This window comes from Daphnia pulex, chromosome 8 (genome assembly GCF_021134715.1).
Source record: "Daphnia pulex isolate KAP4 chromosome 8, ASM2113471v1".
Classification (NCBI taxonomy): Eukaryota; Metazoa; Arthropoda; class Branchiopoda; order Diplostraca; family Daphniidae; genus Daphnia; species Daphnia pulex.
This window is the reverse complement of record NC_060024.1, coordinates 5204977-5230968: the sequence shown is the minus strand read 5'-3', so window position 1 is coordinate 5230968 and position 25992 is coordinate 5204977. Positions and strand designations below refer to the sequence as shown.

The following is a 25992-nucleotide window of genomic DNA, read 5'->3' as shown; positions in this document are numbered from 1 at the left end:
CTTTCGACTCAATTTAGGCCATGGAGAAACCGCACGAAACGTATTTCAAAATGCCCAAATCAAATCAAAATTTGTTTTTTGTTCTTCTGCGCGTCGGCTGTCACTCTATACATTGAACACATCATCTTCTTCGACTAACCAGCCAACAAAAGTAGTAAGATAACCATTAATAGCTCCGGCTACCAAGAACAGTCTTATTTGGTCTCCTTTAAGCTCCAAAGTGGATTGGTGTGCAAATGTATCATAAGTGGTGTGACTATATCCTTGTGCAATCCTAGCACCATTCAACTGAAAATCAACGCGTGCAGCATTGGTTCCTTGAGTGACATCAGCAATACCAGAATAATCAAAAAAATATTTCCCCGGTCTCGGTGCTATGAATATTCCAGTCGAAGGGTTCATGGCATTCCCCACATTAGTTCTTATGATTTCGAATGGAATGACAGAGTTAATAGTTGAGTAAACCGTATTCTTCTGTACATAAAAATAGACAGATGATGATTTGACATCAACAAAGCCAATTCACTTTTCAAATCCTATTGCGTAAAACCTTTGATATTATTTCATGCTGATTCAATTCAATTCAAGTCTGAACAAACCTGCGTCGGTTGAAGTTTTGCTAAAATCACAGTAAACCGTTTCTACTTGAGATGCGCCTTTGATCAAATATAAGCCGTTAAGGACATGCCCGATCTGCCACAATTCCACGCAAGAGGTTGGCATTCCGTCGACCAACTTCTGGCCGGAGCATTTCAATTTTCCTAAAGTGTGAATGCACTCGACGCTGCAGGGATCGTTCTTCCAAAATTCAAACGTGTGATGGGCAAACTTTCCTTCGCAGTTATCTCACCTGTTTAAAATATACAAAACATATATTTGAAACACGTTCAATAAAATAAATTCTATTTGGTTTTCCAATATTACCTTCGTCGACTAAGTCGACGGGAACGGCGGCGTCACAGTTGCACTTTTCAATCGGATCGGCACAGGTCTTTGAAATTCCACACGAACACATATGTGTGGAGTTATCGCTACCGTGCCAGTAATATTGCTCGTTACCGTTGCGGTCGTTCCACCAGGAATATTCGACGCCATCAAACTGCAGAGGAGCTGAGTAGCACTCGTACTGTATATACCAGCAGAAAATTTAATTGACGAATAAAGTTTATGATCGACGAATTATTTTTCGAAATGAACCTTAATTGACTGCCGACAATCCGATGAAAGTTGTGTAAGGGCTGTGATCTGTTTTAGTGATGCTTGGTACACGATTGGTTTCGTATAACAGCCGGGATCTGTGCAATGGCCGACGTTTGTCGATGCTTCGGTGTCGTGTCCAATAATTGTCATTCCTGTCGAATAGAAAACGCAGCTTACAGTGAAAATTGTGTACCATAAATATCAAGATAAATATAAAACGGTCAGCAATTATATAGGTAGGCTATATATATCATACCTGAAGACATGTCGCAATTTACTTGAATGGGATCGTCTCCAACACCTTGGCCGTCGGGATCAATCCAGTAAACGCCGGTGGACAATGAAGGGTCAGCCAATCGGGCTTCATGACAAGATCTTGGAATTCCACCTTTATAGATGAGGCGACATCACCCGTATGTAAATCTTTTTCGCTAGCCTTTGTTTTTAGCAGTCGGACTTCCTCTCAGCTCAGCCGGTCAAATTGAATCTCGATGCTCTCTAATCGAGTTTTCAAAGTTTCCTAAAAAAACAAAACATTAACATTACATTAAAGAAATGTAAAATTTTATTTTTCGAAATTTCATACGTATTCTAAACGAAGATTAGTGTCGTCTTTCGTTTGCGGCAAGTGATTTTGATGTTGGCCACTTGTCACGCTTAACAAAAAAGCACAGACGAAGACGAAGAGTCAAGAGTGTCTCGGTGTGGTACGACTTAGCCATTGGATCGACGAAAGATCGAATAGGTTCTGTTATTTTGCATTGGTGGTTGTATCCTATTTTTAGGAAAAGAAAGGAAATCGAATCTAACTTTGTATCGTGTCAGCGATACGATTTTTTTATCATTTCAAATTGCCTAATTCATCAATAAGATATTCAAAAATAAAAAATCCCCCGGGTTTTTATTTTTATGACATTTTAAAGTTTTCTTTGTGTGACCAATTATGTCGACATGAATGCATCAACTGATAAAAGTCAAATCACTGTTTGCCTCTGTTGTGTTGCAACAAAGGCTGACGCGTAAAGACTGATAACGTAGATAAAAAATTTATGTATGCATGGGGCTACTATAATTGCAACATAACTGTCCATAACTCCATATACATTATAGCTTAGATTATACTAATTGTTCATATATCCCAATTATAGCAAGCGTGTGTATAATAATTCTGAGTCCTTGTCGTTTATATTCGTGTTTTAGGGTAATATAGCCTAATGATAGGGTCATGGACTCAAGGTTTACTATTAATTTAAGAAATTGGGATGGATCGAGCTCGGTTGTTGGTTCAATTTTATAATTAAGGCATAGAGCCCACTGTTATTTATTATTAAGAATATAATGAACCGATATGACAAATATTATAGCGCTGAAACAATGACCGATCAGGGTAGGTTAAAATGTAAATGCTAGAACTCCTTCTTCATTCGACTGGGGACAATCGTCTGGACTAAGTTAGATGGCTGGTAAGTCACGCTTTTATAGGGGCCTATTAAATTGTTTTTTTTTTGTTTTGTTTTTGTTTTTCTGAATTTTTAATTATCATTTGAGAAATTCTGATCGTCTTGCCATTGTTATAATGTTATTCGTGTTATTTTATTTATTCACATTTGTCGATATTACCATAAAGGAATCGTTGTTACTCACAATGACTGTGGGCTGCCACCTCCTAGAAAACCGACTAGTTACTGGATATTTTAGTTCGGCGGCCATCAAAGCCGTGTCAGATGTTGACCGATTGGCCAGTCTGTTAAATAATCAAGCTTGCAGCAGTCTCTATGAAAGAGGAGTCTTGGAAGCCCTGCGGGTTTTTAATGACTAAAAATTTTTATTGCCAGTTCTTGACATCAAACGTTTTTAATTTTTTTTTAAATCCACAGGTAGTCGCCTTTAACAGAGATCAGAAGAAATTAGTTAAAGGCACGGCTGACAAATTGAAGACGTGGGCTATCAAACTCTTGGCGTCGTCAAAGAGCAACAACAGTCGAGATTGTAATTATTTTTCTATGAATACGTCAACCTTTATTATCAACATATATTTCTTTAAAATAATTCCAGTGGTCTTGGACGAGTTCCCGGAATGGCTGCAACGTTTCAGCATCGACCACCGGATCAAAGACACCAACACCAAGTTGAAGAGGATCGCTAACGAGAAAAAAGAGCCTGTCAGTGTTTCAGGGCAGCAACAACAAGAAGGAAAAGAAGAAAAACCATTCCGGAGAAGATGATCTCACTTACGGTCCGCGGGATAACGTCATTGGTAATAAATCTTCGTCTATCAAATTGTATCTTTTATTTTTGCGTGAAAACTCAACCAACAGTTTTGGTGGACAGGATCAAGGCCGGAACTTTGGACATGGATTACTTCTGTCTCGGTTGTCATGTAGAAATTATGGGCCCGTATGTATGGAACATCCGCTCTTCTTTGGAAGTTTATGCAATCGCGAATGGAAGGTGATAAAGTCCATTCTCTTTTTCCCAATTAATTATGAGCGCTGACTGATGGTTTTTTTTCTTCTAAAGAATGAACTTGACTGTTGGCTGACAACGAGTTGCAGCATTGGCGAGGACCGATATTCACGTAAGCGCTTCATTTAATTTGAAAATAATTGTTTAATAGAATAATTTCTTCGTTCAATTTTAATAGGTGAGTTATTGCGCCATCTGTGGTTCCACAGGAGATTGTCTGGTATGCGAAAATAGTTCATGTTCCAGGTAAAACTTTATTATTTTCTAAAAACCTTTTCCTTCAAGAACAAAAATTGAATTATTGTTAAATAATTAATAGAGTGTTTTGCTCGTATTGCGTGGAGCTGCTGGTTGGCGATGGATCGATGTCCGTCATCAGGCAAAAGACGCCGTGGTTTTGCTTCCTCTGCGCCAGTTTCACCATCACAATAATCCCACGGCCTCCTTCAGCCTCGCTCCGACTGGGCCTTAAAAGTATTTTATTTTGTTCACTAGCTATTTTCCAGAATATTCTTTAACAGTTTCTCCGACAGCTGAAATAAAAGCTTCCTCCACCAAAATTTATACACATCGACATCTGTCCAAGAAAGGGCAACCTTCTCTTTGCGTCGTCATACTCCACGACAATCTCGGAGCCGTCAACTACGCCCTTAATTCACTGCGACTTGAATTGGGTCAGTACATTGAACCGCTGGAATATATTTTATTATTTACAATGAATCTGAGTTTCTCCTTGTTTCTGTAGAGTATGGAGAAGCTTTTTTCGATTTTTTCCACGTCAAGAATTGCATCTAACGCAACAACGAGGAAACGCCACTCTTGTGGGCTGTGGAAAATGTCGCCAGCTACCACATAACCATTTCCAGGTTTGAAATTCAGTATTGGAATCTGCTGATGAGCAAAAACATTTTCTTTCTTTTTTTCAGATTTCTCCAGATGGAACCGATATTCAACATGAAGGATGCCCAAGGTTCCACCAAACATCGTCTGGTGTCGGTATTTGATAAAATTAGAAAAATAATTTCAAACATAAAGCTTAAAGGAATTTTGCTTTTATTAGGAACAGAATTTCAATCCGCAATTGGACGAGCAATTCATCAACAACGACCATTCGGTTCGTCCATTTCCAGTCTTCCGCCCAGCCGAGAGCCTTTTTTCACCAAATACTCTTGGATTCTTGAAGATATCGTGGTATAAACATATTTGAAGGCTACATCTTAAAAAAAAATAAAAGTCTGACTGTAAATTGTAATGTGATGCCCACAGGCCATAAACCAACCCCTGCCAGCCAACTGGCAGGAGAAACACGACCAGATGCTGTTTCAGCGCGATATACTCGAAGTAAGACGAAAACAATTAAAGCTCCAGCCTTTTTGGAGCATTACTCGGTCGTCCAGCTGACTCATAAAACGGCCAAGAAGAAGAGGAAATTGAGCAGTGATCTCCGCCCGTGTTGGAAACTTTGCGAAGCCGTCGGCAGTGCTGACGAGGACAGCGACGGAATTAGTGACGAAACGGGCGACTTTTCGCTTTTCTGACGGATCAAGCCACCGATCGTGTTTCCCCGTGCCGTTTCCGGAGTACGTGTTTCATGTGGAAGAAGCTGAAGTACATCAAGAACTAATGAATTGTAGTTTGCCCGTGTCTCTGTTGATTAACATTTTCAACTGCCGTTGAAGATTTGAAGTTGGTCCGTGTCGTTGGTCCTAAATAAACCGCGGATGTACATTATACAGCCTAAATGATTCATTCGACGACGATATTATATAATGGTCTGATGGACTATATATGAGCTAAATAGATGGCAGATGGCTGCATGATGTTGTCAGTCGACAAAGTCGTGCTTTCAAAATAGTTTCTTTTTCTCAATTATTATAGCTAGTTATATTTTTTACGAAATTTTGATCGTGTTATTGCCGCATTGTAACTGAGGGTGTAGTTTTATTTATTCCTTTGTCCATGTATTATAATAAGACAAGGGATCGTCGTTGCTGCTCACAATGTCTGGTGCTGCTGCTGGTGCGCTGCCACCTCCAAGATATAATAAATATATAGGCTACGAGCAACCTGAGCCCCGTTCAAATCCGGGGAACTTTTGTCTAGCGTATAAAGTCGGACTCTTTTTCAATTCGCTTTTCTGTAGCTTAATCATCTGCCCGTAATAGATTTTATCGTGGGAAATCTGCCCAGTACCTTACTTGAAGATTTCGTCATCACGGCGATGCTATAGACATCTGGTGGTGATGCTGGTTGTTGCGTCATCTGGTGGTGATTTGTTTGGGCATGTTTGGGCATGTTCCATTTTGGGGGAGGAGCCTGTGTTGACACATTATCCGTGACAGACACAGGCTCCTCCCCCAAAAGCTTGTTCTTTTATTATATATGGATACTTTATATACAAAGTTATACTGGTTCAGCGGCCATCCAGATCCAGCAGCCGCGCACGCGTGTCCAAGATTCTCAAATTACATTGTTGTTGTTTTTTCGACTTTTATTAGGTTTGTTGTGAGTTAAAACCAGATGCTGGCAGAAATCTATATGAGCTATTTCATTGGAATTAAAAAAAAAAGGTTTATCTTGAACAAAGCTTCCAGCAGCATAGGCCTATTGGTCCCCACCGTTCGTTCATTTCTATCAATCATCCGCTCAGTCGTGAGTAGCCTACATCGTGAGCCATTTTTTCATCAAATTATTATTACCCTTGGATTAGGTCTATTGAAGATATTAATGTGGTAAAAATATTTGAATGCTCCCCCCTTCCTTTTTTTAAGTCTTATACTTATATTGTCTTGCAATGTGATGCGCGTAGCAGGAAAAATTTAACCTCTGTCAGCCAATTAGCAAAAAGAAACTCGATAGGATGCTATTCTAGCGCGATATATAATACCCAAAGCAAGACGAAAACAGTTAAACCACGCCAGCTAATATTTGGGGCATTTTATAATAGGCCTACTCGGTTCGGTTGTCCACCCCAAAAACTTACAAGAAGAAGAGGAAATTGAACAGCGATCTCCAATCTCTGATCCGACAATCGTGAAAAATTGAATGATCAACGTGAGAGACGATAAGCACCCTATAAGCACCATCATCCGCAGCCGCAAATTTATTGTTTGTTATATTATGCCAAAATGGGTTTTGCCGTTAATGCTATACAGATGGACGAAGCACCGTGTTAAATATTATGCCTATCTTTGCGATTCCTTATAAGCAATTTTCTATATCCCAAATAAAATAAATTTATATAATTTAATGTAAATTGTGTTTTCACTGATTCGGAAGCAAATAAGTCACACATGAGCATCTGGAATAACAGGAAATTCAAATCGGTCGCATTGCGAATATTATATATATTTAGACCATTGCGCAATCTAAACGATTGATGAAATAGACCCTAGTGATTTAATTCAGTAGGCCTAATAGGCCTGTCGTAAATACAATACGAAAACTGAAACGTTCACCTAGGGGGGAAATATTCAAAATAATTAAATCTTTTTATAACAACCCTTACGGAAAAATCTCATTAAAACTCATAAAGAAATACATGAGAATAAACTTAATACTCATTCATTTTGTCGTGATATTTTGGTGAGATTAACAGCAAAATATCATTTATTTGATGACTTTTGATGAGAATTTGGGACATTTTCAAGTTTAAAATCAGCCGTTAATCATTAATTTCATGTGAACAAAGTGAGAATTATGTTATTTCTCATCTAAATATAAATTATTAGTCACGTAAATATAATGATTTCTGACTGAGGGTTCACTGTAATCTCGCTTAATTTCTCTTTTTCCCCAAAAATGTTAATGATTTTCTCACTAAAATTTGAATGAGAATTTGAGCGCTTTTAAATGAGATTTTAATTATATAAATTGAAAAAAGAATTGCCCTGACCAGGAATCGAACCTCGACTTCCAGGGTGGCTTGCCAATCTGCTAACCACTACACCACTAATTGATGTTATGGTTGAAGCTTTTTAACGGAGAAATTAATAAATTGGTTAGTTTAGTGATATAACAACAGGGTTATGGGACTTAGAATAATTTACACAAAAAACACATACCAGAGTCAAATAGAAATTGCACTCAAATTTACTTAGCGCGTGAAAAAACTTAGTAAAAATTTCTATGATGCGTTTTGACATACCATATTATCAATTGGTTAGTTTAGTTAGATAAAAGCCAGATTTCGGGACTTAGAATAATTCACACACAAAAAAACACACCAGAGTAAAATAGAACTTTCACTCAAATTTACTTAGCGCGTTAAAAAAAATAGTTATCCCAGCCTATCTTGTGATTATAAAAACATCGCGTAATTTTTGTGAGAATTAGATAGCTACCATATATTTACGAAAGGTATAAAATAAAAAATGTAAAAGTTCAAAAAGAATTTAAAGTCAGAATATTTCATTCCAGGTAGGCCTATATATTTATTTGCTGATTTTAACTGATATTTTTAGGATTGTATTATTAAAAGAATACAAGAAAATATTTTGATGTCATATATGTAGAAATTTTCCCTTGATTTTTCACACATCATTACAAAACATAAGAAAATATTGACGATTAAATAGTTATAATTTCACATCTGATCTGTTGAATTGTAGCTGATTATTACTGACTTTTTGTTATGAATTTGAAGATTTTAAAGCCCAAAATTGGGTAAAAATAATACAAAAAAATCTTTTGATTCCTTAGTGGGAACTGATTTTCACATGATTTTAATGAAAAATCTCACTATAAAGCATTAGAGAAATGATTGATAAAAAGCTCTTAATAAATGATAATATGCAAAATAATTATAATTAAATATCATGATCTCACACCTAAATCAACCTGATTTCTGATAGACATTTAATAATAAATTTCGTTATTTTTAAGCCAAAAAACTGTATAAAAGAAAACCAAAAAAATCTTATAATGTCATAGGTAAAATTGATTTTCACATGATTTTATACAAGTATCTCAACACAAAACATCAATAGAAATTAATGATTGATAACTCAGAATATATGATAAAATATTGATTTATTATAAGAATATATCATGATATTCCCGCTTAATAATCACTGTTTTTTTGCAGATTTTTCATGCGAAAAAACTGTGGAAAAATCATGAGATTTTATTGATTTTCACATGAATTTATACAAGTATCTCATTACAAAATACCAATAGAAATTAATGATTAAAAACTCAGAATTTATGACAAATTACTTATTGATTTTAAGAAAATATCATGATATTCCTGCTTAATAATCACTGATTTTTTGCAGATCTTTTATGCGAAAAAACTGCGGGAAAATCATGACATTTTATTGATTTCCACATGATTTTATACAAGTATCTCATTACAAAATACCAATAGAAATTAATGATTAAAAACTGAGAATACATGATATATTACTGATTTATTTCAAGAAAATATCATGATATTTATGGTTATTTATCACCAGTTTCTTGCATATTTCTCATGCGAAAAGTCTGTGGTAAAATCATGAAATTTATATGATTTCTTTCTGATTTCTTACTACGGATTGGGTTATATCTCATATAAAATGAGACAAAAATATTTTAAACACTTTTAATGATAAATATGAGGGTGAAAATTCTCATCAATTTAATGAGAAATATATGAGATCATCAAAAATTATTAAAAAATCATTGATGTCATTAATAAACATATGATTTCTCATATAGTTTGATGAGATTTTTCCGTAAGGGAATAACAAGAGATTTGGCGCTCGAGATTTCGGCTAGTAAGAGAATCGAACTCATGCTGACATCGGCAAGGCGCTCTAAAACCCAATAAAGCTAACAAGCCAATTTGTGCGTTTTGTTTGAGATATAGATTTGTACAGCTATATAATTAACGTTTTTCAATGAATGAAATGATTTAAGCATTGCTCTAGAAAACGCTTTGCATTTTTCTTCCTCTCGCTTATTCCAACACCTAGCCCATGCAAGAGTATGGTTTCCTCAGTTCGTTTTCCCCTGGATACACTAAAGTATACAGAAAGTGGCACAACAAGGTTGTTTAGTGTAAAGGTCCAAGGGCGGGTATTCTGCGCAGCAGGGAGTTCTGCACTCATGGGAATTTAATTCATGTAAAGTTTTTAAAAAGATCTTTTTGCTGCTGTCCCAAGAGGTAAAACCTCAGGAGAGAAAACACTCGCGCACTTTTAACTTCTCGGAAATATCGCCAACCTAAAACAATAGGCCATAAGGCTGGATTGAATGGATTGGTACACTGGCCTTTTTATTTTCATTATTATTGACGTGCTGGAAAGCTCTTTTACAGTCTCTTGTGAGATCTCATGAGAGAAGAACCAGCACCTTTATAAAAAGAAGAAAAGCCCTAGCGACACATAAAAAACACGATAGCGACGAGCACCTGTGCACCAACAGTTTCATTTTCGCCCATTTTTCATATTTAAAAAAAAAGTTCGACGGTTTGATACGTAACAAATCGGAAAAATTCGAAAAAAGGCGGCCATCACCGATAAGATATCTACTATAGCCTATATATCTACATACACTATAGCAGTATAGCTACTACCATCTTCAGTACCAACCAGTACATTTACCCACCCACCCCTCAACAATGTCCCAAAATTATACACCGGAAATATTAATTCAACTAAATATAGTTGAAAATATATTTATTTTGAATATTTTAATTATAATATTGGCATCAGCAGACACGAATAGCATGTAGGCCTATATATATTTGGCCATATATGTGATAACCATAACAGAATATGCCCGAACATACAGGCCTATTAGTATAGGAAACCTCCCAGATCTTTAATACAATTTGAGCGTGAATTTATTACAATAGACTTGGCAATAGTTCTTCCCTATTTCTTTTTCGTGTCGTATTTTATCGTCAAACAAATTAATTGAATGTTTGTTAAAAAACTCAAATATCTTATATTTATTTTGTAGGGCCTACCAAGTATGCTATTTGCTTAAATATTCGCGAAGTGTCTTGGTATAAATATATAAACTTTAAGACTATAGTCCTATCAAAGATCATATTGTCACGGGCAGGTCAATGCGGGCTTCACGTTGCTGTGGCCGACCAGTGCTGCAGTTTCACGGAGCTGGCTCCACGATTGCACGAGCCCAGCCTCCGCCAAAGCACATGCACTGCCGTCACTACAGACCGACGACAGTGCCCAACACCAGTCAAAAGGAGAGATCCACACACCAGTCAGGGCCAAACTCGTCTACCTTAAGTCTACAGGGGGTCGTCTTTAAAGTAGAGGGAACCAAGGTGACCTTATGTCATCGTCGTCAGTCGTCCCCTTATCGTAATTTCCCAGAATTGTCTGCTGATCGACGTCTGTGCTAAACCATACGCGACATTTTCCCCCTCCTTAATGGAATGATCGCCCTCGATCATCGAACTTATCCGAAGGTCAAAGATATCGGCGGCGGATTCAAATTTACTCTATGACCACGCATGACGACGCAATACGCAACGCTTCGCAGTTGTCAAATTCGGCCGTTCGTTTGACTCGCATGGCGACGACCTTTAAGGCGCAATTCTTTAATTCGCAAACTAATCACCCGAGATGGGTGCGCAACGACGCTCGCGGTTTGTTTTTTTGTTCGACGCCACGACGCTCGCTTCTATTTCGACAATTTTCCTAAATCGGTTTTTCGCACGGCGCGCTGTAGCTACAGTCTCTCGATTCTTGCCCAACACTGTGGCCGCCTCTCAACCATTTTTAACCGAGTTTCGCGACGCGCTTGGTGGCCACCATCTCTTTCGAGCTCTGTACTCAGTTCTGGGTTCCGTGTTCAGCTTTGTGCTCTGCGCCCTGCTTTGCGCTCTGCGCTCTGCACGCTTGTGCTCTGCGCTCTGCGACTTGCTCCGCGCTCTGCACTGTGCTCCAACACGACCCTCACTTCAACTCAACCACGACTTCGTTTGGGCTGTTCTTTTGTGACCTCGATCCGTCGGCTCCTTGGTCTTCAACATCCATTCCGGCACATTCCGGTTGTCACTGGCCGTCCAGCCGATTCACCTCAGGTCGATCTCGATCGTCCGCACGTCTCTCAGATCTGGCCTCATCACTTCCAATGTACCTGAAACAGACTCAACAACACTGGTGTCTTTCGTTATTAGCAACTTAGGCCTACACAATCTAGCTGACTAGCTCAATTCACACAATCTTTAAATCACATAACGTTAGGCCCACTTGACTCGTACATCAACATCACATGAGTTGCGCATTTCACATCACCCTCTTCTTTTCCGTTAATTGTCAGTTTTAACTATGGTACTTTTATTTCGACGACGACTCGGTTATCTGCTATTAGCATAATGCTCTTGATACTCAACAAAAAGTTAATTTCGATTCCCCAAATCATCTCTGGTATAACAAACTTTCCCTACGGTAGTCTACGTTTCTTCTCTTTCTAAACATACGGGGGTCTTATTCTTTACAAGGACGAATAGAAATCATACGCGCATAACGAATTTTCCACGTTGAGCCCAAGCTCATCAGTTCCCGAAAAATGCCCAAACCCTGTGACACACTCAAACACCCAATAATTCTAATTTCTACCTCTAGCTGCGATTCCAGGGTTCAATCAAACAAATTCGAATACGATTGGAAATAATTAAGTTCGCGCTCATTCTCATTTTCAGTCATCCCGATTGGCTAGCAAAATAGTCAAAGCATTCCCTTTTTCTTTTATCAATTTTAAATTACAAAGCGTTGCACAGATTACAAAGTCAAGATCAAATACGATTGCCTGATTCGCTAAGCTACTGGTGGTTACTAATTAGGAAAAGATCAACAGAAAATAGTTCAGCGTCAGATTATCACAATTTCAAGCACGGGCAAGCTGGCTAAAAATCACCCTGAACTGTGATCAACAAGTTCGATTTTTACACAAACGCGGCACTAAAAATAAGGGTACAGCTCTCTCTCAGACATTACGTGTCGTCTCTAATTCGCTATTTCCACTCAATGCAAATAGTCCAAATACTCGGGCATCAAATAATCGCAAATTGCAATGGCCTATTCAACGATTCGAAATCCCCGTTTGCCCTCAGATCAACATTTTCAAACAATAATCAAAATAAACTTATTCTTTGGCTGCGGTACGCAGGCCATTCTCCATTGATGACTGCTGGAAGTCGCTGAAAGTTTCTCCTTCAAATCGGCGCGAATCGGCGTCACCGCGTCGCTAGACTGTTCTTCTTCAACACGTCGTCCAAAAGTCCAATCACAAAAAAGTCGTTCGAAAACTCACAAGTACCTGATCGAGCCACACGTGAAAGCATCCGCTTACCCTGCATCTCCACCAAATGTCACGGGCAGGTCAATGCGGGCTTCACGTTGCTGTGGCCGACCAGTGCTGCAGTTTCACGGAGCTGGCTCCACGATTGCACGAGCCCAGCCTCCGCCAAAGCACATGCACTGCCGTCACTACAGACCGACGACAGTGCCCAACACCAGTCAAAAGGAGAGATCCACACACCAGTCAGGGCCAAACTCGTCTACCTTAAGTCTACAGGGGGTCGTCTTTAAAGTAGAGGGAACCAAGGTGACCTTATGTCATCGTCGTCAGTCGTCCCCTTATCGTAATTTCCCAGAATTGTCTGCTGATCGACGTCTGTGCTAAACCATACGCGACATTTTCCCCCTCCTTAATGGAATGATCGCCCTCGATCATCGAACTTATCCGAAGGTCAAAGATATCGGCGGCGGATTCAAATTTACTCTATGACCACGCATGACGACGCAATACGCAACGCTTCGCAGTTGTCAAATTCGGCCGTTCGTTTGACTCGCATGGCGACGACCTTTAAGGCGCAATTCTTTAATTCGCAAACTAATCACCCGAGATGGGTGCGCAACGACGCTCGCGGTTTGTTTTTTTGTTCGACGCCACGACGCTCGCTTCTATTTCGACAATTTTCCTAAATCGGTTTTTCGCACGGCGCGCTGTAGCTACAGTCTCTCGATTCTTGCCCAACACTGTGGCCGCCTCTCAACCATTTTTAACCGAGTTTCGCGACGCGCTTGGTGGCCACCATCTCTTTCGAGCTCTGTACTCAGTTCTGGGTTCCGTGTTCAGCTTTGTGCTCTGCGCCCTGCTTTGCGCTCTGCGCTCTGCACGCTTGTGCTCTGCGCTCTGCGACTTGCTCCGCGCTCTGCACTGTGCTCCAACACGACCCTCACTTCAACTCAACCACGACTTCGTTTGGGCTGTTCTTTTGTGACCTCGATCCGTCGGCTCCTTGGTCTTCAACATCCATTCCGGCACATTCCGGTTGTCACTGGCCGTCCAGCCGATTCACCTCAGGTCGATCTCGATCGTCCGCACGTCTCTCAGATCTGGCCTCATCACTTCCAATGTACCTGAAACAGACTCAACAACACTGGTGTCTTTCGTTATTAGCAACTTAGGCCTACACAATCTAGCTGACTAGCTCAATTCACACAATCTTTAAATCACATAACGTTAGGCCCACTTGACTCGTACATCAACATCACATGAGTTGCGCATTTCACATCACCCTCTTCTTTTCCGTTAATTGTCAGTTTTAACTATGGTACTTTTATTTCGACGACGACTCGGTTATCTGCTATTAGCATAATGCTCTTGATACTCAACAAAAAGTTAATTTCGATTCCCCAAATCATCTCTGGTATAACAAACTTTCCCTACGGTAGTCTACGTTTCTTCTCTTTCTAAACATACGGGGGTCTTATTCTTTACAAGGACGAATAGAAATCATACGCGCATAACAAATTTTCCACGTTGAGCCCAAGCTCATCAGTTCCCGAAAAATGCCCAAACCCTGTGACACACTCAAACACCCAATAATTCTAATTTCTACCTCTAGCTGCGATTCCAGGGTTCAATCAAACAAATTCGAATACGATTGGAAATAATTAAGTTCGCGCTCATTCTCATTTTCAGTCATCCCGATTGGCTAGCAAAATAGTCAAAGCATTCCCTTTTTCTTTTATCAATTTTAAATTACAAAGCGTTGCACAGATTACAAAGTCAAGATCAAATACGATTGCCTGATTCGCTAAGCTACTGGTGGTTACTAATTAGGAAAAGATCAACAGAAAATAGTTCAGCGTCAGATTATCACAATTTCAAGCACGGGCAAGCTGGCTAAAAATCACCCTGAACTGTGATCAACAAGTTCGATTTTTACACAAACGCGGCACTAAAAATAAGGGTACAGCTCTCTCTCAGACATTACGTGTCGTCTCTAATTCGCTATTTCCACTCAATGCAAATAGTCCAAATACTCGGGCATCAAATAATCGCAAATTGCAATGGCCTATTCAACGATTCGAAATCCCCGTTTGCCCTCAGATCAACATTTTCAAACAATAATCAAAATAAACTTATTCTTTGGCTGCGGTACGCAGGCCATTCTCCATTGATGACTGCTGGAAGTCGCTGAAAGTTTCTCCTTCAAATCGGCGCGAATCGGCGTCACCGCGTCGCTAGACTGTTCTTCTTCAACACGTCGTCCAAAAGTCCAATCACAAAAAAGTCGTTCGAAAACTCACAAGTACCTGATCGAGCCACACGTGAAAGCATCCGCTTACCCTGCATCTCCACCAAATGTCACGGGCAGGTCAATGCGGGCTTCACGTTGCTGTGGCCGACCAGTGCTGCAGTTTCACGGAGCTGGCTCCACGATTGCACGAGCCCAGCCTCCGCCAAAGCACATGCACTGCCGTCACTACAGACCGACGACAGTGCCCAACACCAGTCAAAAGGAGAGATCCACACACCAGTCAGGGCCAAACTCGTCTACCTTAAGTCTACAGGGGGTCGTCTTTAAAGTAGAGGGAACCAAGGTGACCTTATGTCATCGTCGTCAGTCGTCCCCTTATCGTAATTTCCCAGAATTGTCTGCTGATCGACGTCTGTGCTAAACCATACGCGACAATATATACATAATGGAATATCGCGTGACTCGCACCTCAACAAGAATTAACGTAGCGATTTTAATCATCCATTTAAATTCAAAATAGGGCTACCATCATAACGTGCAATAACATTTGTCAAATATCTTACTTCATTAGCAAACAAAAACGCAAAAATATAAAAAAAAAAAGTTTTTATATTTTTTCCCAATTAGCGGTGCAGACTATCTATAGTCCTACCACTACGTCACAAACAGCTTGAAGCATTTCATTATAATTTCTTTATGTGCGCCATGCTTCCAGCATCTGTTTTTTTTTCTTTCTTTTGTTCGGGTACACCAGTATATTGGCCATATATTAAGACCTACACTTTTCAGGACAACATCAGTTGGTCAGGCATAGAACTGTTACCATTCCCCGCCCACAAAGCATCCACGATAAATCTCCTACCAATAGCAACTCGACTATTTTACATTTTCTCCGTTTCTGCTGAATTGAAACGCCCTTTTCTTGCAGTTCCTAAAAGTTCTACGATTTTCAGTTGTGTTTCACATTTCGTGTTGAGCTTTCGTCCACGACACTACAACACATTTCACTGTTTAATTGTGTCGATACTTAAAATGTTTAGACTGTGACCATTTAAAGTTGAGTGACTTGTTTTTTTAGTGTTGAGTAAACTTTTTTGAAGCCAGAATTACTTGCTTTCTCCTACAAATTTTGCAATAAAAATTTTAGGATCAAGCAAACTTGAAACTCGTTTCAAAAAGTTTATCAAACTTAACTCAAGTTTATTGAATTTTTTCAACTTTGAAGTTAAAAGAATATTTTTAGAAATTAAAAGTATTTCATTTCATCATAACGGAAATATTTTAAAAGTGCTTCTCCCGGGCCGAAATCTTAGTCCTTAGGCTTAAAAAAATAGTATTTTCGATGTCCCATAGCATACTTTCTCTTATTCTCCCTCTTATTCTCCCTTTTAGTCTACCGATATGCAGTATGCCCCTTCTCGTTCTTTCTCTCGCTCCTTTCTAATCCCTTTTTTTCATTCTTTGTTATGTTCTTCAATTTTCTTTTTTTTCACCCTTCCCTGTATTTCCTACTGCTCATTCTTTCTTTCTTTCGCATATTTACTGAACTATTTTTTTTTATTTATTTATTTATCTATTTTTCTTATTTGATTCATTAAGGTTAAGTATATTTTTCTGGGATAAGCATATCAGAGAATATAAATGCGTAATAAGCATGTAAAAGCATTACACAGGCCTACATTGGCTAAAAAAACAAAAAACAAAAAAACAAAGACATTATTGCTGAAAAGCAAAACAACAATTTTTTTAATTTTCGGGACTTCCTTTCTCTTCTCGCTCCCAGTCCTCCGCAGGCAACCCGCTCCGATTGTAACGGCCTACGTTTCCTTGTTGAATCCAATTAGGAATATCTTCGATTAGCTGGGGCGCTGCCGGTGGGTCCCAATACATCCCCACTCTTCTGGGCGTGGGTCTACTGGGCTTCTTCTGGGTGATGCTATGGCCCACGCATCTGGTTCGTCTCCCCATGCGTCTCCATTGTTGATACCTTGAACTTGTTCTTGTCTCCATCTCACGAACGGGGATACGTGGCCATCATTCTCTTCTCTTTAGTCGTCGTTGAAATCTTGAATGCGTTCTTCCCGTCGTCTCACGAACGGGACTCCATAGTCTTCGTATTCTTCTTCTCGTTCTACTTCCCTATCTATCGCGCCATCGGGCTCGTAGTGGAAGTGATGTTGCTCCTGATCCTGTACGTTCCAGTTCAGTGGTGAACGTCTCATGGCCGGATCTACATCAAGTATTGCCCTCATATTTTCCCTCACTTTGTCCCAATCGTCGTTTGTGACGTCCGCCGAGAGCCTGTTAATGTACACTGCTGTAATTAATCTTTTTGAGTTTTCACTTCGGCGGCCTAGAGCCTCCCAGTGGTTCTCACCTGGACCTAGGCAAATGTCTCCCGCGTTGTAGCGGTGATAAAATTCTAGGTCCTGCAGACTGCTGCGCAATTCCCTAACCCTTTCATCGGGCATATTGTTCGGGAGGTATACTACCCGCCCTTTTTCGAACTCGCCCCTTCGGTCATCACTTTCGTTGGAACTTTCACTTCGTGGGGATTCCATTTTAAAAGAGAACTTGAACTTTTAAGAGAACACACAATCGAATATAGCACACGGTACAAAGGTGAATGTTGGAGTGGGTGAACAAGGATCAATCTCTTGGCTAATAACCCTCTTTCCTCCTATTGAATCCGTCGTGGCCATGCTGGGATTTCTGCTATTAGGATGCAGAAGGTAACGGGTGCCTCGCTTTCCCTATGATATTGATGGTGATTTTTGTTACCGGGTCGTAGATGGTAGGTGGGCCGATGTAGTCGATGGCTACTGCTTCGGCATTGTCGTGGAGAAACTTTTCTGACGCCATTGACGTGGCCAATCCCGTCGAGAAGATTTGTAGATTCTCCCCCGGGATCGGGTATAACGGGTTCATGGGGTTGTTCTCGTTCATGCTGATTTCCATTCCCAGGGCTATCAGCGTATCCATCCCCAAGATTAGTGGGAATCCTTTCTCGTGGTCGGCCACGACATATAGGATTGCCGTTGTTGGGGTGTTGCCGAAGTCGGCCGAAGTTAATAAGGGTACGTGTTCCCAAAGGATAGGGAACACGCGCCCTGTTACTGGGTCGGAAAATTCGATGTCTGGGCCCTGTACGGGCAGCAACACGAACTTTGCGCACTTCACGATCGTTTCACGTACGAGTGAAATAGCTAAACTTGTTGAAAAATTGGCCTCCACTGCCAACTTGTTGATTTCGAGTTGTTTGATTACTCTTTTCTCCATTCTGCATGGGTTGGAGTTCGGAGTGGACTAACTCCGGGTTTCAATATTCTCGTTTGACGAGATCGTTGTTCAACGATGATGTGTGGCCCTTGTTGACGCTTATTAAGAAAGACGAGTAGGCTTTGTTGGATCGGAGATGCCTATACGTACAGTGTGTGGGCGGCCGACATCTTTATGATCGGGCCCACCTCCCCCCTTCCTTTAATCTGATCCTCCCGTTTCTTTTTGTTTTTTCCATACTTGTTCAGCGGGGTTAAAAAAATGGGACTGTGCAGGGAGTGAGGATTAAAAAAATGTTCTTTGAGCGGGGTAAGAGGGGAAAAAAATTTGATTTTTACAGTCAAACATGCGCCTTAACTTAAAAAAATATCTGGTGGGGAATTGGGTGTAAGGGTGGAGAGCGGGGAAAAAAATAAAATAAAGGATCATGCTTCGAATTTTTTAATACGGAGAGAATCGAGAATAGTTTTGAAGTTTATGGAATGGAAAAAAAAATTAGTAATATGGAAAGTTTAGAAGGAGTAAAAGGCGGGTAAACTTCATTCAAATTCACAAAGGAGAAAAATGCAAAGGAGTCAAGTAAATCTGGGAGGGACTTTTATTACGACATTAAAAAAAAACGATTAAGAAGAGTAACGTCAGCGCTGTGGCCGTTGTCATCGATGTTAATTTGGTGTGATCTAGCAAATAACTTAATCATTGGCAAATTATTCAATTCTACAGCTATGTGCAACGGTGTTTTATTTAAACGCGTTTTAGTTGTTGGGTCGTAACCTAAATGGAGGAAGTAATCCACCATCCTGAGGCTGCTGTGTACGACAGCCGCAATGAACGGATCGTGTCCGTTGACATCGATCATATCCATTTTTAACTGGGACAAATTTCTACATATCCGTTTAGCTAATTTAAAATTGTTTGCGGGAGCCAGCAAATGCACTGCCGTTTGTCCGTCTGAATTTTGGATATTAAAATCCGCAGCAGCGGTCGCTAGAATTTCGACCGCCTTTTCCGACTTTGTTAAACGGCGTAGTGTAATGCTGTATTACCTTTATAATCTTGATGATTGACTTCTGCTCCTAGACGGATTAACGCAGCCATCGCGCGGCAGGCAGTGTTCTGGGCCGCGACGATTAGTGCCGTTTCTTTTCTATGGTTTGTTCCGCCCACTGGGCCGATTGCGTTTTCAATTTTATTTGCACTATTCGAGCGGGTACATTTGTGTAACACACTGTCACCGTTAAGGGGTTCTGTGCCACAACGCTTGTTGTTCAGTTTACCCCGGTCACTCATTTCACTATTTGTTCACGGCACAAAAATTTTTTTGGAGCACTGTTATACTTGTAATGTGTAGATTACACTAAGATAAAAAGACTGAGTTGAGTAGTAGCAGGAGATGTATTGCGTGTGAGTTACTAGGTGGGAGTACAGAGAGAGAGCGAGAGCAAGAGAGAGTACAGGTTTATATAGGGGGTTATTGATGATCCCGCTGGATCGTGTTCTTGGTGGAGCTGGACCAGCGGGCTGGTGGAGCTGGACCAGCGAGCTGGTGGAGCTCGACCAGAGAGCTGGTGTAGCTGGGCCGGGATCTCGCCGGGTCAGCGTGCAGCGTGGACGTCACGGGGTGTGACGTGTTGTCTGTGGTGACGTCATGGCTGTGACGTGGACGGTGGGTGGTGGCCATCGCTGAAGGGGGCGGGGCCAATAGGCTCTGCGGGGCATTACATAGCCGCCTTCTTTGAAGGCGACTCCCGGAGTCGGCTTAACGTAGCAGAATTATGAATGAGAAAATACATATATACAGTGGGTACCGAAAGTATCCGTACGGCTGAGAGGATCAGTAGGGAAAAGGCGTTTTTCAAAACGCTCCCAAAAATAGAATTCTCGGTGGAATTCGATAAAAATTTTTTCAAAGGTTAATATTAGGGCGGGGTATCATGTGATTTTTTTTTGGAATTTTTCGACAACGCGATATGTGGTTTTTATCGCGTTGCGTAAGTATCCGTACGGCTGAGAGGCCTAGTAGAGAATGGGCTTACTTTGGAGGCCTGTCATTCGGTATCTACGTAATATTATAGGGTGGGAAAGTTCTTAAAAAAAAGAGCTGCATTAGCTCTATGTGTGGTCATAAGATCACATTTTTCAAATTTCATTTATAGTAATGAAATCGAAATTGAAAACACGAATTATAAGTTTTCCGTTTTCTTCCCCTCGATTCCCCATCACCAGTGTTGCCATATCAAAAAATATTTATCCTTTCTCTTTCTCCCTCTTCCGTCCAAGGGAAGAAAGAGATTTTGAGATATGGCAACACTGGTGATGGGGAATCGAGGGGAAGAAAACGGAAAACTTATAATTCGTGTTTTCAATTTCGATTTCATTACTATAAATGAAATTTGAAAAATGTGATCTTATGACCACACATAGAGCTAATGCAGCTCTTTTTTTTAAGAACTTTCCCACCCTATAATATTACGTAGATACCGAATGACAGGCCTCCAAAGTAAGCCCATTCCCTACTAGGCCTCTCGGCCGTACGGATACTTACGCAACGCGATAAAAACCACATATCGCGTTGTCGAAAAATTCCCAAAAAAAATCACATGATACCCCGCCCTAATATTAACCTTTGAAAAAATTTTTATCGAATTCCACCGAGAATTCTATTTTTGGGAGCGTTTTGAAAAACGCCTTTTCCCTACTGATCCTCTCAGCCGTACGGATACTTTCGGTACCCACTGTACGATGGAAAAATTCTGCGCCATGCAAAGGAAGCGGTTAAGATAATAATAAAAAAATATACTGCGAGAAGGAAAAGATAAAAAAAATGTGCTTAGTTATGCGAGGGGGAAAAAGGGAAACCTAATATTGGGACACGTTTGAAGGGAAAGATAATAGAAGACACATAGGGAAACGTGTGAAGAGAACAGAAGGGGGAGGAATGTACGGGGAATACGGCTAGGGTTGTTTGGGAATAGAAAGTAAATTGACAAATGTGGCGCATTATAACAGTTTTTGGGGAAAATTGAAACACTTGAAGATTGTATAGTAGAGACATGGAAAGAAACAGACCTGGGAAAATTACGAAAGTAAAACGAAGGTACGAAAGATCTAGAGCTGGCAACTACAACCGAGGGTGGTGCCTGATGGCGACTATCGCTTCCCTCCCCTTCAATTTTTTAAAATTCATGGTCCTTCGTGCATTTGGATTGCACATGTCCGTTGAGGCCGCAGTTAGGGCACGTCGGGCCGGCTAGTGATCGAACGGGCGGACGGTAGGGGCGGACTATCTCTGTTTTTGGCCAGGAGATTGTTGTCTCTGGGAATATCAATTTCACGTCCGTTTCTTCGAAATAATTGATCCCAAGTACTAGGCTCGTCTTTATATCTGCGATAAATGCTAGGAACGTGGGGTCGTCGTCGGCCTGAACGTCCACCATTCCATATAGATTAATCGTCGTGTGCGTTAAGGGGTCGTGGAACTGCTTCTGCTGTATTGGTGTCGCGACTGCTTCGCTTTCGGCTGCCCATTCGCGGGATACAAATGAAGGGAGAAGGCCGGTCGCCAGTACCGGTCTCGGATCTAGGTCGTTAGGCTCTGTGGTCCCGAACAGTGGATTAATTTGTTCGTTACCTTTAACTAACAGGGCTCCTTGTAACGCCAGAATCGTACCCATTCCTCCGAGGAGGGGAAAGCCTATCTCCTCGTCCTTAACTACATACGCCACGACCGTCTCCGATCGGTTGCTGTAGCTGATGTTAATCCGCGTTTCCCATAGGATGGAGAAATCACGGGACGTCACCGGGTCTACGAACGACGTGTCCGGACCGAACACCGGGCGGAGGACACATCCCAGAGCTGTGGCGATGGTTTGACGGACCAAAGTGATGGCCAAATTGGTGATAAAATAAGCACGGATGTGCTTACCGTTTGCCTCCCCCTCCCCCCCACAAAAAAAACAACCGGGAGAATCGAGTTACACCTATTCACCCCCTTTTAATATTAAAGAAAAGAAACAAAACGGTTTGCCTTGGAGAAGGACAGAAATATGGGGATTTTTCGACACACGTTTATATAACCAGGGCGTCTTCTTCGACGATCGATCTAAGTTAACTTTTTGTGATATTCCTATCCCAGTTTTTTTCGTAAACCCTCCCTTTGGGAAATTTTTTTATCCTTCTGTCCGTTGGGGTTGGTCATACTTTCAACGTAACTACAGAGAAGAAATATTGTAGCAATCGGAACTTACCGACGTTAATATTCCTGCGATTCCTCGATGAGCAACTCGATATTTAAGAAACGGGAGCGAACCATTGGATCACGGAAATTTTATTACCTTTCCCTTTTTTTTATTTCCTGTTACTGTTTAAATTTAATTTTAATTTACTGATTTACTGCTGGCTTTACTCGTCTTCCCTACACTTGTAAAGAAGTCTCCTCTTTACATTTGTTGCTTGGCCGTTGGTTGGCTTTAACGATTTCAGCCGCAATTGAGACTTTCTGCTTTTGATTTTTATTTAGGCTTGCTATCTTTTGTGATACCCTCGCATTAAACCAGATGCCTTGAACCTTGTCCGTGGCTGTTATTTTTTTACTTTTCTGGCGTCCCATCCCAGTTTTATCTTTTTTTATTGTTTCCGCCCTCCCGTTATCTTTATTAGGGCAGAGACTCAATTTTCCCCTACACAACCAAAATTTTTGGCTCCGTTGATTGGAGAAATTTCATTTTTCTCTTTCCCTCTGGAAAAATGCCTTGATCCCACTGGTTTTTCGAATGATGAGATGAGGATGAACTATTCCTCTTCTTCTTATTCGTTACTGGGACAAACAACGGAAAAACAAAACTGCAATCCGTAGCCTTGCCTTCCCGCTCGGTCCCTATCCCCTTTTTTAATCTTTTGATTAAAACCACAAAACGTTATCTGGTTTCCATCACCAACACACGAATATTTTTCATCCTTTCTCTTTTTCAACCACATTTCTCTTAGAGCGGTGTTACCGCCCGTTCGTTTAAAATCATTGGCAAGGGTACGATTAGTCCGGCCCATTCATCCCTTTATCGTTTTATATTTTTTACTGTTTTACTTTCACAGCCGTAGGCTGTCTCGTTTTCTCCCTAGTTTTGTGGCCTTGGGGGAAGAAATACGGTGGGTCCTCCGACCAACCAGTTGGCGGAAATTAAATCCTGCATATACGAATGCAAAATCTTGGGAAGAATCAAAGAATTGATGTAGAAGGGGAAAGTTATTTAAGACTACTTTTTGGGGGTATTTAAGTTTCAAACGCAACTCTACACCTAACGACTCCGCATCTGGGGGCTGGTAGTGGCTTGTTTTGGCTTGCCTTGTGGCCGGCCCAACCGTCGACGCCCATTTTGCCGACGGCTTTTCTCCTTCTTGGATTCTTTTATTGACGCTTTCAAAAAAAAAATTTTTCTCCCTTTCCCCGGTATTAAACCAGGCGCTTGGTGTTGTTGAATCATCTTTTCACTTTTATTTAAAAGGGTAAATTGAATAAATAAGGGTAAAGAAAGATTAATTATGTGGAAAAAAACGGAACTGCTCTCAAAATGCAAATGCAGCTACTGTGTCCGTACCGACCCAGTACCGCCCAAAACACAGTCTACTGAGCCACTTTTGTTTCCTGATTTCCGATATTTTTACTCGCCACGTTTTATCTTTTCGTGATTGGGCTCCGACGACTTTTCTTTTTAAATTTTCCTTTTACTGAGGCCTTCTTCCTTTTTAAAAGTCCTTTACATCATTGTTTTCATCTTACTTCATGTCAACTCATGGGATTAAATCCGTAATCTCCCTCTCTCGTTGATTGCAAATTTTTTTATTTCGTCGCTGCGACACACTCTGCTGTGTGGTTTATAACAACGTCCAAGCCTCAGCGTTCCTTGCTTCAGCTAATTCGCTTTTATAGCGCACATGTCAGACGGTTCAGCGATATAACTTATTTGGTACGTTCTCGATCTTCCCTCCCCCCCTCCCAAAAAAAAAAATTAAAATTCGCAAAAACAACTTCGTACAACAAGCACTTGATTTGGGAACTTATGGTGACGAACGGACTTTTTCGTATTGAGAAAAAAATAGGAAGCGAAAAAAAAACTTCACGACGTTGTCGTGCTTTAACCTGTCTGTCTGAATGACCATGTCAAGATCGGTGGGACGTCTATCTTATTGTCGGCTTTTGTCCAATATTAGAAAAGCAATATTGTGATTTCAACGTAAATGTAACTTACGTGCTAAAAATGTAAATGGGGTATAGCCATTGTCATGCCATGTTTACTTTGTTATTTTTATTGCTTTTACCCGTTTCGACAGACACCGATTTGCCTCTAACAAATTTTTGGTTTAAAGAGTGAGAGTGCTTGTTTACCCTTACCTTTCCGTTAAATCCCCAATTTCTGCCGTAAGACGCCTGGAATCTCAAGGTAAGACGGATTAAAGAAATCCGATTTTGAATCTAGTAAGACAGTCATACTATTCGCTGTACTGCACTTCCTTCCTATCGACCAGACCTCTAATACATCGGCTTGTCCTCTTCCTACTTGTCTACGCTTCACCCAATCACCCAACGGGTATTACCATTGGTATAAATAATTTTAATCGTCAACGATGAACATCGATTCGCCTCTATTTTCTCTTTCTTCTGTAGGCCTAGATGGGCCATTCCCAGAAGCATGGCATGACGAACATTGATTCACCGCTATTTTTCTCTTTCTTCTTAGGCCTTTTTGGGCCTTTTCCTTAAAGCACGGTATGACGAACATCGATTCGCAGAGTAAATGAGTGCATCAAAAAGACTACTGGATGTAGGGTAAAATAAGGTAACGGCCTTGACGGGCCATTTTATTCTTGCGCGCCCTAGCATCCGACGACTTTCCTTCTCATCCGTTGCGCAGGGCGCACTAGATCGTTTTTATCACTTTATCGAGGCGGCGATTTCTACGAGCGTATTTTCCCCGATTTTACGTTTTTGATGAGGAATATCTGGGACATTGAAGATAGAGTAAGGAGTAAGAGAAAAAAACGATATAGGCTTAGGCCTACGTTATCTGGGTAATATATGAAATGATGGACCAAATTGCAAAAACAAAAAACTTTGCATGGGCAATAGAAACTGAGAGAAGAGGAAAAGGAGAGGGGAAACGACAAGAGGCGGGAAAGGTATGAATAGTGTTAAACAAGTTTACGGAGGAGAGAAAAAAAATGACGGAGAGAGTAAAAAAAATGTGTTTTTCCCGACTATAAGGGCTTTGACGTAAGTTCGTTGGCGAGGAGAGCAAGAGAAGAGGGAAGAAAAAAAAATAATTAAAGAGGTAGATGAAGGGAAAGGAAGAAAAAAAAATGGTCGGCTACAGGGTGAGGACTGGCATATCTCGTGACGAGTTAGTGGAATCGTCGTAATTTTCTGTGAGTGGGTCGTTAACCTCGTCGTCTACATCAATCCTTTCCGTTGCTGCGTTAAAATAAATTGTCCTAGTTTGGACGGTGCTTTGTTGGCTTATTCTTAATGCGATTTCTAGTTT

At 40.7% G+C, this 25992-nt stretch overlaps 1 protein-coding gene and 2 long non-coding RNA genes across 6 annotated transcripts in view; 2 read left to right on the top strand and 1 right to left on the bottom strand.

Annotated features, from left to right (window-relative positions):
* Positions 1 to 997: 997 nt before the first annotated feature.
* Positions 998 to 25992, bottom strand: part of LOC124199363 — a 100212-nt gene continuing 75217 nt past the window's right edge. Inside the window, exons 1-4 of one of the 2 annotated variants that reach the window (XR_006876794.1) lie at positions 1787 to 1905; positions 1457 to 1720; positions 1198 to 1352; positions 998 to 1126 (exon numbers count right to left, since the gene is read on the bottom strand). The gene's annotated coding sequence lies outside the window, so the exon portion shown is untranslated. Of the gene's footprint in view, positions 1127 to 1197; positions 1353 to 1456; positions 1721 to 1786; positions 1906 to 25992 lie in introns of those variants that run through there. The other variant, XM_046595176.1, reaches the window with a different exon arrangement.
* LOC124199372 lies at positions 3087 to 3651 on the top strand. The gene is made up of 3 exons (XR_006876806.1): positions 3087 to 3189; positions 3256 to 3457; positions 3532 to 3651. It is a non-coding gene; the product is annotated as an uncharacterized LOC124199372 (long non-coding RNA).
* On the top strand, positions 3798 to 5648 carry LOC124199369. Of its 3 annotated transcripts, XR_006876802.1 has the most exons (6): positions 3798 to 4140; positions 4200 to 4340; positions 4412 to 4532; positions 4593 to 4662; positions 4727 to 4857; positions 4933 to 5648. It is a non-coding gene; the product is annotated as an uncharacterized LOC124199369 (long non-coding RNA). The 3 variants fall into 3 exon arrangements; XR_006876803.1 differs by having other exon boundaries at positions 3801 to 4340; positions 4593 to 4658; XR_006876801.1 differs by having other exon boundaries at positions 3801 to 4340.